Raw genomic sequence first — 15,015 nt, forward strand, 5'->3', positions numbered from 1 at the left:
CATTTTAATTGGTTGCTATGCGTTACTGTCCAGGTTTATATTTTCCCCAATGTTGATAAATGAGCCCCACTTGTTGTTTAGCTGTTCTGTGGTCATATAAATGTGAGTAATGTTTCTACTAATGCTTGAAGTGTGTGGTTCACTGGCTGTGGACATCCGGATTGTGTCTTAGTATGTAAGGATACTTTAAAGGAGAACTAAACCCCCCCCAGTAACAAAAGCCCCCCTTAACCAGACCCGGACTGGCAATCTGTGATATCGGGCTAATGCCCGAGGGGCCGCTTTGTATTTTGTTCAAGTGGGCCGCTGCAATGTCTCTGCCGCACTATTGACTCGCCCCTTCACTGACACTCGGCACGTAAAGATGGTTTCCTACAGCAAGCGTGACAAGCCCCCCCTTGCAGCCCAGGAGGTGAAGTTGTGAACTGAAGCTGACCCAAGTCGCCCAGGCAGGGAGGGAGGTGCGTGTCTGGCAGCTGCAGAGAGAAGGCAGCCAGGCACGTAACAACAGGGGAGGCAGACGCCGCAACCTCGGGCGGGGAACAAGGGGCTCTATTTTGAAAGGCTCGGGAGAAGTATAGGAGACTTTATACAGGGGTTCCATGTGTTGGGGCGAGCGCCCTCGATCCATCTCCACCCACACGCACAGACGGCACACCGCAAGCTGTGGCAGCGCGTATACTCCGGGACTCAACCATTGGCGCATGCGCAGCCCAGCCTTTCCTGCATCATGCGTGCAAGCTCAGCCCAGCCTCACCTTTTCTACAGACAGCTGCTTCCTTTTTATAAAAAGAAACAAAAAACTTTATTTGGTGTATGGCTACCTAAGACACTGGAATAAACTGATCCAGGTTTATAGCAAAAAATCATATTGAAAAGTTAGTATATAGAATTTTTGCTTTGTTTTGTTATGAAAACGACATCCTAAATTACAGATGTCAGTGGAACATATAACCGTAATGGTAATGACCATATCTTTAAATAACAATAAAACAGACTGAGAGTAAAATAACATTTAAAATAATTACACAAAAAAGAAAAATACAAGAAAATAATTAGCACCTTACTAAAGCACTAGGCAATGTTGGGTTGAAGGTAAGGGCGGGTAGATGGCCTACCTTTCATTTGAGGTTGTTGAGTGATAAAATTCTCAGTTTGCCCACACCTCATCATATTTAGGTCTCGTTATTTTGTTTATTTTATCACTCATGTATTATAAGGGATAATGTACCCCCTACTGTAAATGATAAGAATATTAGAAGTCACTGAGGGGTTCTGTGACCATATAAAGGCACAAGGCTGCAGGCTGAGTTATACAGGGAACTGGGAGTATCACTCATGTATTATAAGGGATAATGTACTCCCTAATGTAAATGATAAGGATATTAGAAGTCACTGAGGGGTTCTGTGACCATATAAAGGCACAAGGCTGCAGGCTGGGTTATACAGGGAACTCTGAGTATCACTCATGTATTATAAGGGATAATGTACCCCCTACTGTAAATGATAAGGATATTAGAAGTCACTGAGGGGTTGTTCTGTGACCATATAAATGGGTATAGAATATTTAACATATTTTACATGAATTACACTTAAGTGAGAAAGGCAGCTCTTTATGCACATATGTTTTGCAGTTTTACTATATATATATATATATATATATATATATATATATATATATATATATATATATATATATATATATATATATATATATATATATATATATATATATATATATATATATATATATATATATGAATGGATGAGTACAAGACCATCGCATGTGTACATGTGGGCTGCTTTGATTTTTTTTGGCCGGGCTGCTTTTTTCTCCCAGTCCGGCCCTGCCCTTAACTGCCTGCCATTGCATCTCTCCGTTCCTACACTGTGAATTATTCAAAAAGGTGCCCCTTTTAAAAAAACAAAAACCCTAAAATGCAGTGCAGTGCAGCACAGCAGAGTTCTGAGGCACAATCTTCTGCCCGTTCACATTCTCTACCAGTCTCACCGCCGACACCAAGCCTGCAGGAGCATGCACAGTTGAAACCGTTTCCTGACTAGGCCTAACTGCGCTTGCATCAGCAGGCTTTGTGTCTTCGAAGAGACCCAAAAAAATGCAACTGGGCAGAAGATGGTGCTGGGGAACTCCGCTGTGCTGCTCTGAATTTTAGGGTCAGGTTTTCAGGGGCACCTTTTTGACTAATGCACAGTGTGGGAAGGGAGAGGGAATGGGGGCAATGGCAATTAGTTAATGGGGCTTTTATTACTGGGGGATTTAGTTCTCCTTTAATGCTTGAGAATATGTTGGGAATGGTAGTCCTGTTATAGGGGTTTATATTATTATACAATACGCAAGAGCCATGAATATCCTGTAAATTATATCTTTATAAACAGTGCTCAGTGACCACATCTATCATAATTGGTGCTTAGTGATGTCATTTTTGTCACGTGACATGTAAATGTGTGTATTATAATAAAGTATCCCCTTTGTAAAATATGAGGATATTAGAACTTACTTTGGAGTTCAATGGCATTTATAAAATATTTTACATGATTATGAATTTCCTCTGTGACTTATAATATCCTTATATTTAATAGTAGGGGTACTTTATTATACATGACTGATACTCATAGTTCCCTGTATGACTCAGTCCACAGCCTTGTGCCTTTATATGGTCACAGACCCCCTCAGTGACTTCTAATATCCTTATTTACAGTAGAGGGTACATGATTTCTTATAATACATAAGTGATACTCAAAGTTCCCTGCATAACTCAGCCTGCAGCCAAATGCATTTATATGGTTACGGAACCCCTCAGTGACTTCTAATATCTTTATGATTTACAGTAGGGGGTACATTATCCCTTATAATACATGAGTGATATTCTGATTTCCCTGTATAACTCAGCCTGCAGTCTTTTGCCTTTTATATGGTCACAGAACCCCTCAGGGACTTCTAATCTCTTTATAGTTTAGATTTTTAATACAGTGTAGCTTCCAACAGCAATTTGGTGGCACAACCAGATCCTGTTCCTCTGTGGAGCACTGAGATTATGCTGCCACCATCTGAAACATCAGCGTTCCCTTAAATCAGTTATTTCTATTTCTAGAGACAAGGCATTCAGTTAAATTATTCAGATTCCTTTTACTGTTTCCATATGATTTCAGAATGAGATATCAATACTGTGTGCCAGTTGCAGTGCTTATAGATTTTGAATATATTATATTGCTGTAACATCGGAACACAAGAACTATGAGCAAGACTTTGACTAAATCCCAAGGTTACCTGACCCCACCTTGTAGCAGGAGCACCACACTAGAGCACTTCTTGTTCTTTGGGTCACATCATGTGTAAGAAGACATTGCTAAACCTGCTCCGACCCCCCCCCCCCACCAATCAGATTGCAGGAGTTGAAATCGAATAGACAGCTTTTCAGTAGTCGTCGCATCCCAACATGTCCTGTTTTGACAATACTTCCCTTGGTGAGAGAGAAGTAGACGCTTAGGCAGTGGCCTTGAGCAAAAGGCACGTGTTGGTTCAAATCCATTATGACAAGACACAGCACTTAAGTTTTCAAATGGGGCATCTATGACCTCTGGGACGAGAGGTCATTTCAGAGGACAACAGGGGGTGAAAAGAGGTGTTAAGCTGAGAGCATGTGACCTTAATTTGCTGTTACCTTTATAGATACAAAATGTTTATGTCATTGTTTAGTGACATTTCCCATCAATACAGACCTCAGATATTTATTATATACTGCCAGTTTTGGAACATTGCACATGAATGCTTGACTTCAGTGCACTCCAAGAACAAGGTCAACTCCATGGAAAAATAATTGGTTTGTTTGCAATAGTGCCAGGGTCGATGACATTGACAACCAGACACCATTTTCAGTTTCAGGGAGAAGAGAAGCACAATAGGAGGCCACATACAAATATTGACCAGCTGGAAATCTGCTTAGAATAGGACAGTCTATAATATACTACACATTAAATTAGAGGTAAACTGCCCCTTTAAAGTGCTAGGAATGCAACTTAGAAGGATTACATCCCCTTTAGTAAAGACATTTTCTCCCCAACTGTCCAGGGCCAACAGCCCACTCATATTAAATTTTGTACCAGGGCTTGTTGGGCTGTAGTTATGTAGTTGTTGGAATTGTAGTGCATCTGCAGGGCTACATACTTGATATATATGTGTGTAAACCTCATAAGAAGCGTGGCGTAACTAGACCCCTAAGGGCCCCGGTACAGAAATTTACAACTGGGGAAGAGGAAGGAAAAATCATTCAAAAACAAAAAATAAATAATGAAGACCAATTGAAAAGTTGCTTAGAATTAGCCATTATATAACATACTAAAAGTTAATCCAAACGTTACATGTAAAAAGGACATGTAAAATGGAGGTTTCACTGTATTATAATGATACTAGACATTAAGCCCGTTAAATTAACGGGCGCTAGAACATAGGCCGCCAGAGACGGTCCGTGGGGCACATGCGCAGTAGCGGTGGGGCACATGTGCAGTAGCGCAATCCCACGGACACAGGGACTGGACGCAGAGACACTTCAACTTTATTATATAGGATAAGGCATAATGTATCAAAATTCCTTGTATCCAAAAGATAGCTGTCCCAAAGGCTTGCTTTTCCGTAAAAAAAATTTCTTTATTTAAATTATCATTAAAAATATTTGGTTACATTCAGTCCCCCCAGGCCCACCTTACGCGTTTCGCACCTTCCGGCGCTTAGTCATAGGTGTATCTGTAGACCACACAACCTCTGCGGGATTTATACCCTATCAGTCCCTCCCACTTTGTTTAAAACCAATCAGAATCTTTGAGGGATTAACCCTATTGTGTTAATTACTCTTCAACCATGCCTATATGGGGTTTAATTTCTTAATATTTTTCTTGCGTGAATATTTATAAATCCAATTACTAAGTATATATAATAGTCATTTGGGACAGCTATCTTTTGGATACAAGGAATTTTGATATATGTGTCGCCTGTGAACTGGGGCGAGTACCTAAGGCTTCACCAAATGTAAATCAGAGGTGGATTCCCAATTTTGATATATATAAGGCATAATGTACCCACTACTGTAAATGATAAGGATATTAGAAGTCACTGAGGGGTTGTTCTGTGACCATATAAAGGCACAAGGCTGCAGGCTGAGTTATACAGGGAACTCTGAGCATCACTCATGTATTATAAGGAATCTTATTTTCTCCCCAACCACCAAGTATTTACACTTATATTGTCCACCCGACATTCTTCCTACATTCTGTTTCTCCCTCCTCTTCTGCTCTCAGGGTTGCCAGGTTTTCATTTCAAAACCAGCCAAAGACTATCAAAAAACTAGCCAAAAATTAGCCAAAAGCCATTTTAAAAGTAGCCCAAAACTAGCCAAATTCGTAAACGGAAAAATCTTAACAAAATAAAGTAAAACATTAAGAGTATCAAACAGACAGACACACACTCACAGGCACATACACTCACACACAGACACACATTTACAGATACAAACTCACAGACACATACACACTCAGACACACACTCAGACAGACACACACTCACAGACATACACTAAGACAGACACACACTCACAGACATACACAGACACACTCACTGAGATTTGACTTGAGTGAGCACTGAGCAGTTAGTGAGTGAGGTAAACGTTACCACATAGAGGAGCAGCGGGCACTGTGAGAACTGTGATGTCTCCAACCAACACACACAGTCCTCAGTCAGCGAATGGGGGGGTTGTGCTGCGGGGCAGCACAGCAGCAGCAGTAGTCTCTCTCTCCTGGAGGCTGGAATAACGGCCGCCCACTTCGGGATAGGCCAATAGGGTTCAGCTGTGGGCTGGGCCAATCGGGTTCAGAAGAAGGTGGAGCCAATTAGGTTTGAAGGCAGGATAGGCCAATCGGAATGGTGGATGGGCCAATCGGTATTGTAGGTGGGCTGGGCCACTGGGGAATGCAGGAAAAAGGAATCTGCTTTACAAGTTTTTTCCTGGGACGCGGCAGGCCCCATAAAGGGTGTAGGCGCAGGGGCCCTGGTGCAACTGCACCGTTTGCGACCCTGGTAGTTCCGCCACTGATTATCACCATCCTGTATGTTGCTAGCTCTGTTAATCGTTCATTAACGTAAATCCAATCGATTTTGTTTTTGAACATAATGTAATTTATATTTGGAGATTTCCAGCATATTGATATAGTTTGTCTAGCAGCTAATAATATATGGTTTAGTAATTTACATTATATTATCGGAACCTCCTTCGGTGGCAACCCCAGCAAGGCCTCATATGGGTTCTTACGTAAATTTAACTGATACACACTCACCCAAAACCAGACCACTTTCGGGCAAAGCTACCAAATATGTCCCATAGAACCGGGAGTCATACAACCATGGAAGCAATTATCATTAGATGTATGATATATCTTTGATATCTTTACCGGTGCTGGGTACCATCTCATGAGTATCTTGTACCCTGCCTCTGTTAAAATTGTGTTAACTGAACTGTGTTTCAAGTTCGACCATGCCCTGAACCATTCTTCTTCTGTTAAGAGTGCTACCCAAGTCTTTTTCCCATTGCTTTATGTAACCCAGACCCAGATTCAAAGCTATCTTAGGAGAGATCATGTTGCGGTAAAGCAGTGAGAGTGTTTTACGAGGAATAGTTTCAAAAAAAGTTTGAGAAGCCATATCAGGGTTCGTCAGCTTCCATCTCTCTGAAACCCAGTGAAGGAGTTGGGTTGCTCTGAATAGTTCCGTGTCTGGAAGGTCATATGTGCTTTTTAAATATGATATAGAACAAGGGCCTCTGACTGTATAGAGTTTAGCGAGTCTTGTTAATTTCTTGGAAATCCACCACTCAAAAGGCTGGGTAAAAATCCCAGGTATAAACATGGGATTTCGCGTGATCGGAGCAACCGGGGAATGTGGGGACACAAGAGCATATTTTCTGGCGTTTTAATCCCAGAGGGTGAGTGTATGTAGCAAACAGGGACTTAATGTCTGGGGTCTATCTTTCTGGGGGGTCCATACCAGAGCATCAGCTGAGTATGGATGTGTCAAGGCATTCAATAACTCAACCTACAATGGGGGTTGGCACTGCACATGTAAAATTGGTATCTGTGATAATTGGGCAGCTATGAAGTATTTGAAAAGATTAGGTAAACCCAAACCGCCTTCTAGAGGTCTTCTGAGTAATGTAGCTTTGTTTACCCTCGGGGGTCTGCCATTCCAGATAAACGTCATTATAGTTTTTACAAATTTTTTAAGATCATTTAACTTGATATTTATCGGAAGCACTCCCAGTAGAGGATTTTTGGGAGTAACGTCATTCTTATTGCTGTGATCTTTCAAATCCAAGAAATATGATACTTCTCCCAGTCTTCAAGCGTCTTTGTAACTTTTTGTAGATATAAGGATAGTTAGCTTGATAAAGTTGGGGGTATAACGAGGTGAACTGGATGCCTAGAATTGTAATGTGTTTCTCACACCAATGAAAGTCAAAGTTACTTGATAATAGTTTAACTACCTCTGGGGAAAGATTAATGTTGAGGGCTTCTGTTTTTGATGGATTCAAAACCAGACCAGAAAGAGACCCAAAAATTTGCAAACTTCTATAGAGATTTGGGAGGGAGGTAAGAGGGTGCGATATCATTGCTGTAACATCATCCGCGAAGAGGCTAAGGATGTGCTCATTAGGACCCATTTTTATCCCATGTATATCAGTATCTGACCTAATAGCTATTGCCAATGGCTCAATCATCAAATCAAACAGGTGTGGGGAGAGGGGGCAACCTTGCCTAGTTCCCCGGGCTATAGGAAACGTAGGTGATGAGTGGGGACCTAGAATAATCCTGCCTAGTGGATTATGGTATAATGCAGCAATCCATTTGATAAATGGATAAATTTATTGCCAAACCCCCATTCCTGGAGGGTACGGTACAGGAACCGAGTCAAATGCTTTTTTGATATCCAATTTTCAATAGCATCGCTGGGATTTTGGAACCATTAGCGTGATTCGTCAGTATAGTGATTCTACGGATTGCATCAGCAGCCTGCCGCCCCCGCACAAAACCCACCTGGTCCCTATGGATCATGCAAGGAAGGATTTCGCTTAGTCTCGCAGCCAGTATTCCTGCCAAAATTTTTACATCAATGTTCAATACTGATATTGGGCGAAAGTTTTTACAGTCCGTAAGATCTGTGTGGGGTTTTGGAATAGGGATAATATTGGCTGTGAGAGTTTGCTGTGGTAAGGAATCTCCCAACAGTAGCTGGTTAAACATGCTTGTAAGATGTTGCGTTAAAATATGGGAATTTTTTTTTTTATAGTATATGGCCGTGAACCCATCAGGACCTGGAGCTTTGGAGAGTTTAAGATTTTTTATGGCAGATTGGACTTCGCTTTCAGAGATCTCAGTGTCCATGGTATATTTAAAATCTTCTGTGATTTTGGGGAGCTGAAGTTCCTTAAAAAAGGAATCCAGTTGGGTTTGGGATATGGAATTTGGGGAGTCGTATAGCTGCTTATAAAATATATAAAATTCTTGGAGGATTTTGGGTATAGCGTTAGTAATTTGTCCTGCAGAAGATTAGTAATTGGGGTATAATCCAGCCTATTATGCAATCTGCTGGCAAAGAGCCTGCTAGGTTTGTTGGAGTAGAGATAAAAGTGTTGTTGAGTCCATTGGTTTGCTAGTTGGGCTTTAGTGGTAAGTACCAGATCTAGTTCTAGCCGAGCTTTATGGATTTGGCTTGAGCGATCTCTCCCTGGATTGTTAGTTTGGGATGTAATCAGGTCTTCTAACTGTTTAGGTCAGTCTGTCAATTTCTGCATTACGAAGTTTTTTACGTAACGCCCCTAGTTGCCTCTTTAAAGTGGCAGCCTAGATGTTGAAATACCTCAGCGTAGTTGTAACCTCGCGGGGCTGTTGACCGGCTGGATCCATGGCCCCAGTGTGGACTGATACCCAAAAGCGTGGAGTTGGACCATACCGTATCTATTGCGAAAAAAAAAAAAAGGGGGGGGGCTGGGGGAAACCTTGGGAAAAGGATAACGAAGAAAAAGAGTAGAGGGGAAAAAAAAGCAAGTATTGTCCAGAGTCTTGGGAGGATTTAGCTACGATTACTCATCTGGTGAGAAATATTGGGAAATTTAGCAATGTCATAATTTTCTTGGAGGTTCTGACTGCTGCGATATCTGCGGGGATTTGTTAGGGCTTGGCATAGATCGTTGCACTTTGGTCCACACCGGAATAATGTGTCGAGGGGAAGGGTGTGGAGATACTGCTGGAGAGCCAGGGCTCGAGGCCTCTGCCAGGCGGAGCTTGCGTAAAATCTTTAGGCCTTCTTGATGGGTTGTAATACGGTATGCCTGGCTGTTATGAGTAAAGGCCAGGCCAAATGGGAACAACCAACGATATCTTATTTGGTGGGACTGCAGGGTTTTAGTGACCTGGGCCAGCGACTTACTTTCAATGGAGCAATGTCTGCATAGATTTAAAACGTAACTCAGTCATTTGCGTGGTTAGCCGATTGGCGCCGGGCCGCCTGTAGTCTCTACTTGCGTTTTGTGGAAATGGAGCCGCAGGATAATGTCCCGAGGTGGATCGTTGGGCCTCGTCGGTCTTAAAGCTCTGTGTACCCGGTCACATTCCAGTCTCTCAAGAGGTAAGTCAGGTATTAAGGCAGAGAATTTTTTTTGCACCAGCTCTGGCAAGTCTGTGTATGACTCCAGTATTCCCCTTATCCATAGATTATTCCTGCGGGATCGATTATCCGCATCTTCGATTTTGTCCATGGCCTCCCGCATTTGATCTTGTATTTCACATATATCTCTTTCATGGTGATTACCAGGAGTTTTTGACAGCGTAGGTGAGGAGCGACCCTAAGCTGTGGCCATCTTGGATCACGCCTCACTAGCACCCCCAGAATGTTGGGGAGTTTTTATTGATTAAGCTCTAAATTCCCATTTTGATAAATTTGCCCCTTAAGCTTACTAATGTGGCCACTGTTGGTTTTGTGAATTTCCTACTTTACCAGAATTAATGTTAATTCTAATGTTACCAGGATTTAAATGGGACTTGTGTAAAAATAAAGAATGTGCAAGTTCAAATACTCTAAATATAGAAAGAATGTGCTTTGAAAAGTTGTGTTTTGAGCTGCTGCAATAATTATTTTTAGTCCTGAGTTAAAGGGGTGGTTCACCTTTGATTAAACTGTAGTAGAACGTCCACTTCTAAGCAACTTTTCCATTGATTTCATACAGTTTTAGAAATATTTGCCTTTCTGACCCTTTCCAGCTTTCAAATCGGTGTCACTGAACCCATCTAAGAAGCAAATATTCTCTGAGGCTTCACATTATTATTGCTAATTTATATTGCTCATCTTTCTAGTAAGGTCCTCTCCTATTCATATTCCAGTATTTTATTCAAATCAATGCGTGGTTGCTAGGGTAACTTGAAACCTAGCAACCATATTCTTTATAATGCAAATCGAAGAGCTGCTGAATAAAAAGCCTTAAATAATAAAAAATGAAAACCAATTGTAAATTGTATCAGAATATCACTCTACATCATACTAAAAGTTAACTCAAAGGTGAACAACCCCTTTAAAACTGACATATTGAGCTAGCGTGATCTTCAATTGAACTATTTGTCCCCTTTAATTAAGGAACTATATGTTCAATATCTAACTAGAGGCAATACACGTATACCTTAAATCTATATTAAAATATATAATTTAGGAGACTTCTACCTGTGACCACCAGATGTCAATGGGGTGCTGGGAGTTGTAGTATAACAAAATCTAATCTGGCTGCAACCCATTCTGGAAAAATATATCATGATTCCATTGCTTGTTCCCTTTTTTTCCTGTTACTAACCATGTCAAGTATTTTTTACAGCTGGGCATAAAAAAATATCAGGCAATAGCAACCAAGCTGGAGGGCTGTACGCTTGACATTCCTGTGGTATTTACTAAACATGTCTAATAATTTAACAGTACCTAATAAGTAATTGGTGCAATTTCTAGCCAAGGGCCCCCTCTTCCATAACACATTCCCTGAGGACCAGCTGACATATACTTCAACATATGTCAGTGTAACCCACCCTGAAATATTGTACATAAAGCCTAGTCACTGAGTCCAGCTATGGGCCAAGACCATTATTACATGGCAGAGGATATTAAATATGTAGCTCTGACACATCTATTAATGAGGCTGTTAAACAAAGGGTTCCACCTCAGTTGGATGACAGACTTCCCTCCCTGAGAAATAAAAACCTTGAAACTGATACATTTTACACTGAGGCCAACAAAAACATCTTGAAATAAAGAATTTCTCCCCCAACTTATGGCAGCTTCCCCCCACCCTTTGCCGAATAGGAGTGGAGGAGGGCAATGAAAACAATTTGGGTCTTAATGAAGGACTGTTTTGCTCAATCCACTGCAACATTCTGTTTTGTTAACCCAATGTAATACCCAAGGAAACGCCAATAGTCACAATGCTCCACAACTCACACTGCACCCACTGCCAATGGGGTCCATGGTAGCTCAGGGGTTAAGAGCTATAAAACAGAACAGAAATAACCACTGGCCTAATGGCAATGTAATGAGAAACAAATGTTGAAGTACAGAAATTCTTTAAAAGACACAAAATGACAGAAAGCAGAGAGCGCAAGGAAAGAACAGGGAGAGCACACAGGCACATTGGTGAAAGAGTGCAGATGGAGAAACTAGGGCTTCAGATGGAGCTCATACATCCCAATGACAGAACGGAGTCACAATATTTAAAGGTTCACCGACATGAACAAAAGATTAAGTTTGAGTATTATTTTAGCCGTTTTATAAATTTCATTGGGAAATAAGCAAACTTGTATGTGAAACTTCTAATGTGTCATTGAGAATCCTGCCCATCAACACTAACAGATATATTGCCTCCCCTGTATTTTCCAGGAGTCTTCTGGACTTGTATACTGGGCACAGGTGGAGTAGGGGACATGGCTGGGGCGAAACAGAGCTTTCATGAGGTGCGGTAACATTTTTCCTCAAATCATCCCAGGACATTGTTCTACAAAAGTATAAGAACACCTTTTCTAATTATTGAAATTGGCCATGCCAATCATTGCCTTCACAGGTGCCGCTATATCATACAATGAGATTCTCAACCATGCTCCCTACTTTTTGGCAGCAGTTTAGGGAACTCCCTTTGCTGTTTCAATGGAAGAACTTGTTTGGCCTGCACAGAGCCCTGACCTCAATCAGGCCCCATCACCAACATTGGTGCCTATGTATAAGTGGAAGCAAATACCATCCATCAGTGTTCCAACATCTAGTGCAGTGGTTGTCGGATTTTTCTCAATTCTAGCCCTCTTGGAGGTCCAACCATAAATCCATAAAATTGCAGATTAAAAAAAAAAAAAAAAAAAAGAAAGCATTGTTGCATTGGTCATTTAGTTATAGTTGCTAGAAAATCTAGTACACCCAAAATTCACTTCAACTAACCTTCATAATGGACTTTTAGGTCAATCTAGTTAAAGAAAATATTAATTTACCAAAATTTCCTAATTATCTTTATGCTGGGCCCTCCTGCCTATGCTTCATGCTCCACCTAGAAAGCCAGCTCCACAATTTGGGAACCTCTGATCTAGTGCAAAACCTTGAAATTCAATAGGCACCACTCAAACCTGCCTACTGTGGAGTGCAATTGGGGTTCTTTATGGAATGTCCATGTTTTGTTTTGTTTTTTTATTAACAATTTTTAAAGTTTTCCATTTCTTTTACAAAAACTTACAGAATAGAAGACAAAAGAAAGAAGCAAGAAAGGGGGAAGGAGAGGGAGAACTGGCATCTGTTCTATCACAAGGTAAATCAGTGGTTGATTGCACAAAGGGAAATATACTGTTTAGTCACTGGAAACCGACATATCTGCAGCGGTCTGATTTCCTGATATCTTAACTTTAAAGTCTAGCATTAAGGACATTGAATGGACTGAGTAAATGTGCAGCTCGCTGTCTGGGGGTAATCTTTGACTCCTCTCTCTCTCCTTCTCTGATCATATTAACACCACTGTCAAAACCTGTCACTTTTTCTTACGCAATATTGCCAAAATCTGTCCCTTCCTTTCACCTGATACATCCAAGACGCTCATGCATGCTCTCATCCTAGCCAGACTAGATTACTGTAACCTTCTACTAACTGGCCTCCCTAACTCCCATCTCTCCCCTCTACAGTCTGTATTAAACAATATGCAAGAATTATCCTCCTCTCATCCAAAAGGGTACAGGCCCCTCCGCTGCTGAAATCCTTATCATAGCTTCCTATAAAACAAAAAAAAAATTATAAACTCCTCCTCATAACCTTCAAAGCCCTTCATTCCTCTGCACCTAACTACATCTCATCTCTTGTCTCTCTATATGTTCCTGCCCGAAACCTCCGCTCCTCTCAGAGCAACCGCTTGGTTGTACCCCCCACTACTACTGCTGTTTCCCGTATCAAACCCTTCTCTCTTGCGACTCCTTATATTTGGAATGCCATTCCTGAATCTCTCAGGAGAGAATACTCCTTCAATGTTTTTAAAACAAAACTCAAAGACTACCTCTGGGAGCACCTGGATAACACCCGAACTGGAACTTATATAACAGGGTAACAAACTGTAACCCACAGCACCTTAATACCCTTCTGAATTGTGTCTGTATGTTACCCTCCTATTTAGACTGTAAGCCCTACGGGGTAGGGTCTTCTAGCCTTTTGTTTCCTTGACACTGATATTTTATATTTATGTGAATTGTATTCTAATAATGCACTTGTTACTTTTTATTCCAATGACCCCTTGTTTGTTACTACTAATTTATTTTTACTGTACAGTGCTTTGCCCTCAAGGAGCGCTTTACAAATAAAAATATACATACATATAGCTGTATGTGCTCCAATTCGGTTTTTATTTCCTTTGTCGCAGAGAGTGAGCTTTTCTTCCAATTTTTGCTAACAGGCTCATACTAGCCAATAGAATTTGCATGGTTTGTCTTTTTGAATTTTGTCCATTTGTTGTGTAAAGTGGCCCAATAAGGCCTTTTTGGTCTGAAGCGAAAGGGAATTACCTGTAGTTTCTTCTATGAGTTGGCCGACTCTGTGCCAATAGTTTTATTGCAATGGGGCATGTCCACCACATATGTATTAAAATGCCCACTTCTCGTTGGCATCTCCAGCAGAGATTTGATGCACTGGGAAAGGCTTTGTGTATCTTCTCTGAGGTCATATACCATCAGTACATAATTTTCATGTTAGTTAATGGTGGTTAACCGCTCGAGAGAATTTGGATGTTTGTAAATATAGATATTCCTATGTCTCCATTTTTAATACTACATTTAAGTCTTTCTCCTAGGCTACCCTTGCTGAAAGTGGTTTACTTGTGATTTTTTTGCACAAGTATATTATATATAGTGGTAGTCCCTTTCTTTTTCCCTTGGGTACTCCAACATTTTAATTCAAATCTTGTTGGCTGGCTTGCTCCTATCCATTTGTTGGTTTGTGTTTGTAGGCTGGAAAAGTTCTTCACTCCATTCTGGTCACATAGGTCTCCTATCATTGCTATGCCTTTTTGTTGCCATTGCTTAAGCCCTAAATCTGGTATCACATCTTCGAGGATTTTTATTGGTGCCAGTGCCAATAAGGGGTTATTTAGATTGCAATTTGTATTCGTTGTATACCAAGTCCTCAATGTTGCTTTGATTGGTAAAGATATATTCTCCAAGACTTTGCAATGGTGCTTACCCATGGTCCAAATGTGTGAAATGCCAGCGTGACCAAAATGAGTTTTGCATATCCAGTGTTCCATGTCCACCCATTTCTTAGTCCCCATGGTTAAGTGCCAATCCACCATTTGATCCAGGATCGTGGCTTTGCAGTACAACGGTAAGTTTGGGCAGGCCAGTCCTGCTGTTTTTTTACTTATTGGTAAATCCATCTTGACCTGGGGATTTGTTCTGCTGCATGTTTTG

This window comes from Xenopus laevis, chromosome 3L (assembly GCF_017654675.1).
Source record: "Xenopus laevis strain J_2021 chromosome 3L, Xenopus_laevis_v10.1, whole genome shotgun sequence".
Classification (NCBI taxonomy): Eukaryota; Metazoa; Chordata; class Amphibia; order Anura; family Pipidae; genus Xenopus; species Xenopus laevis.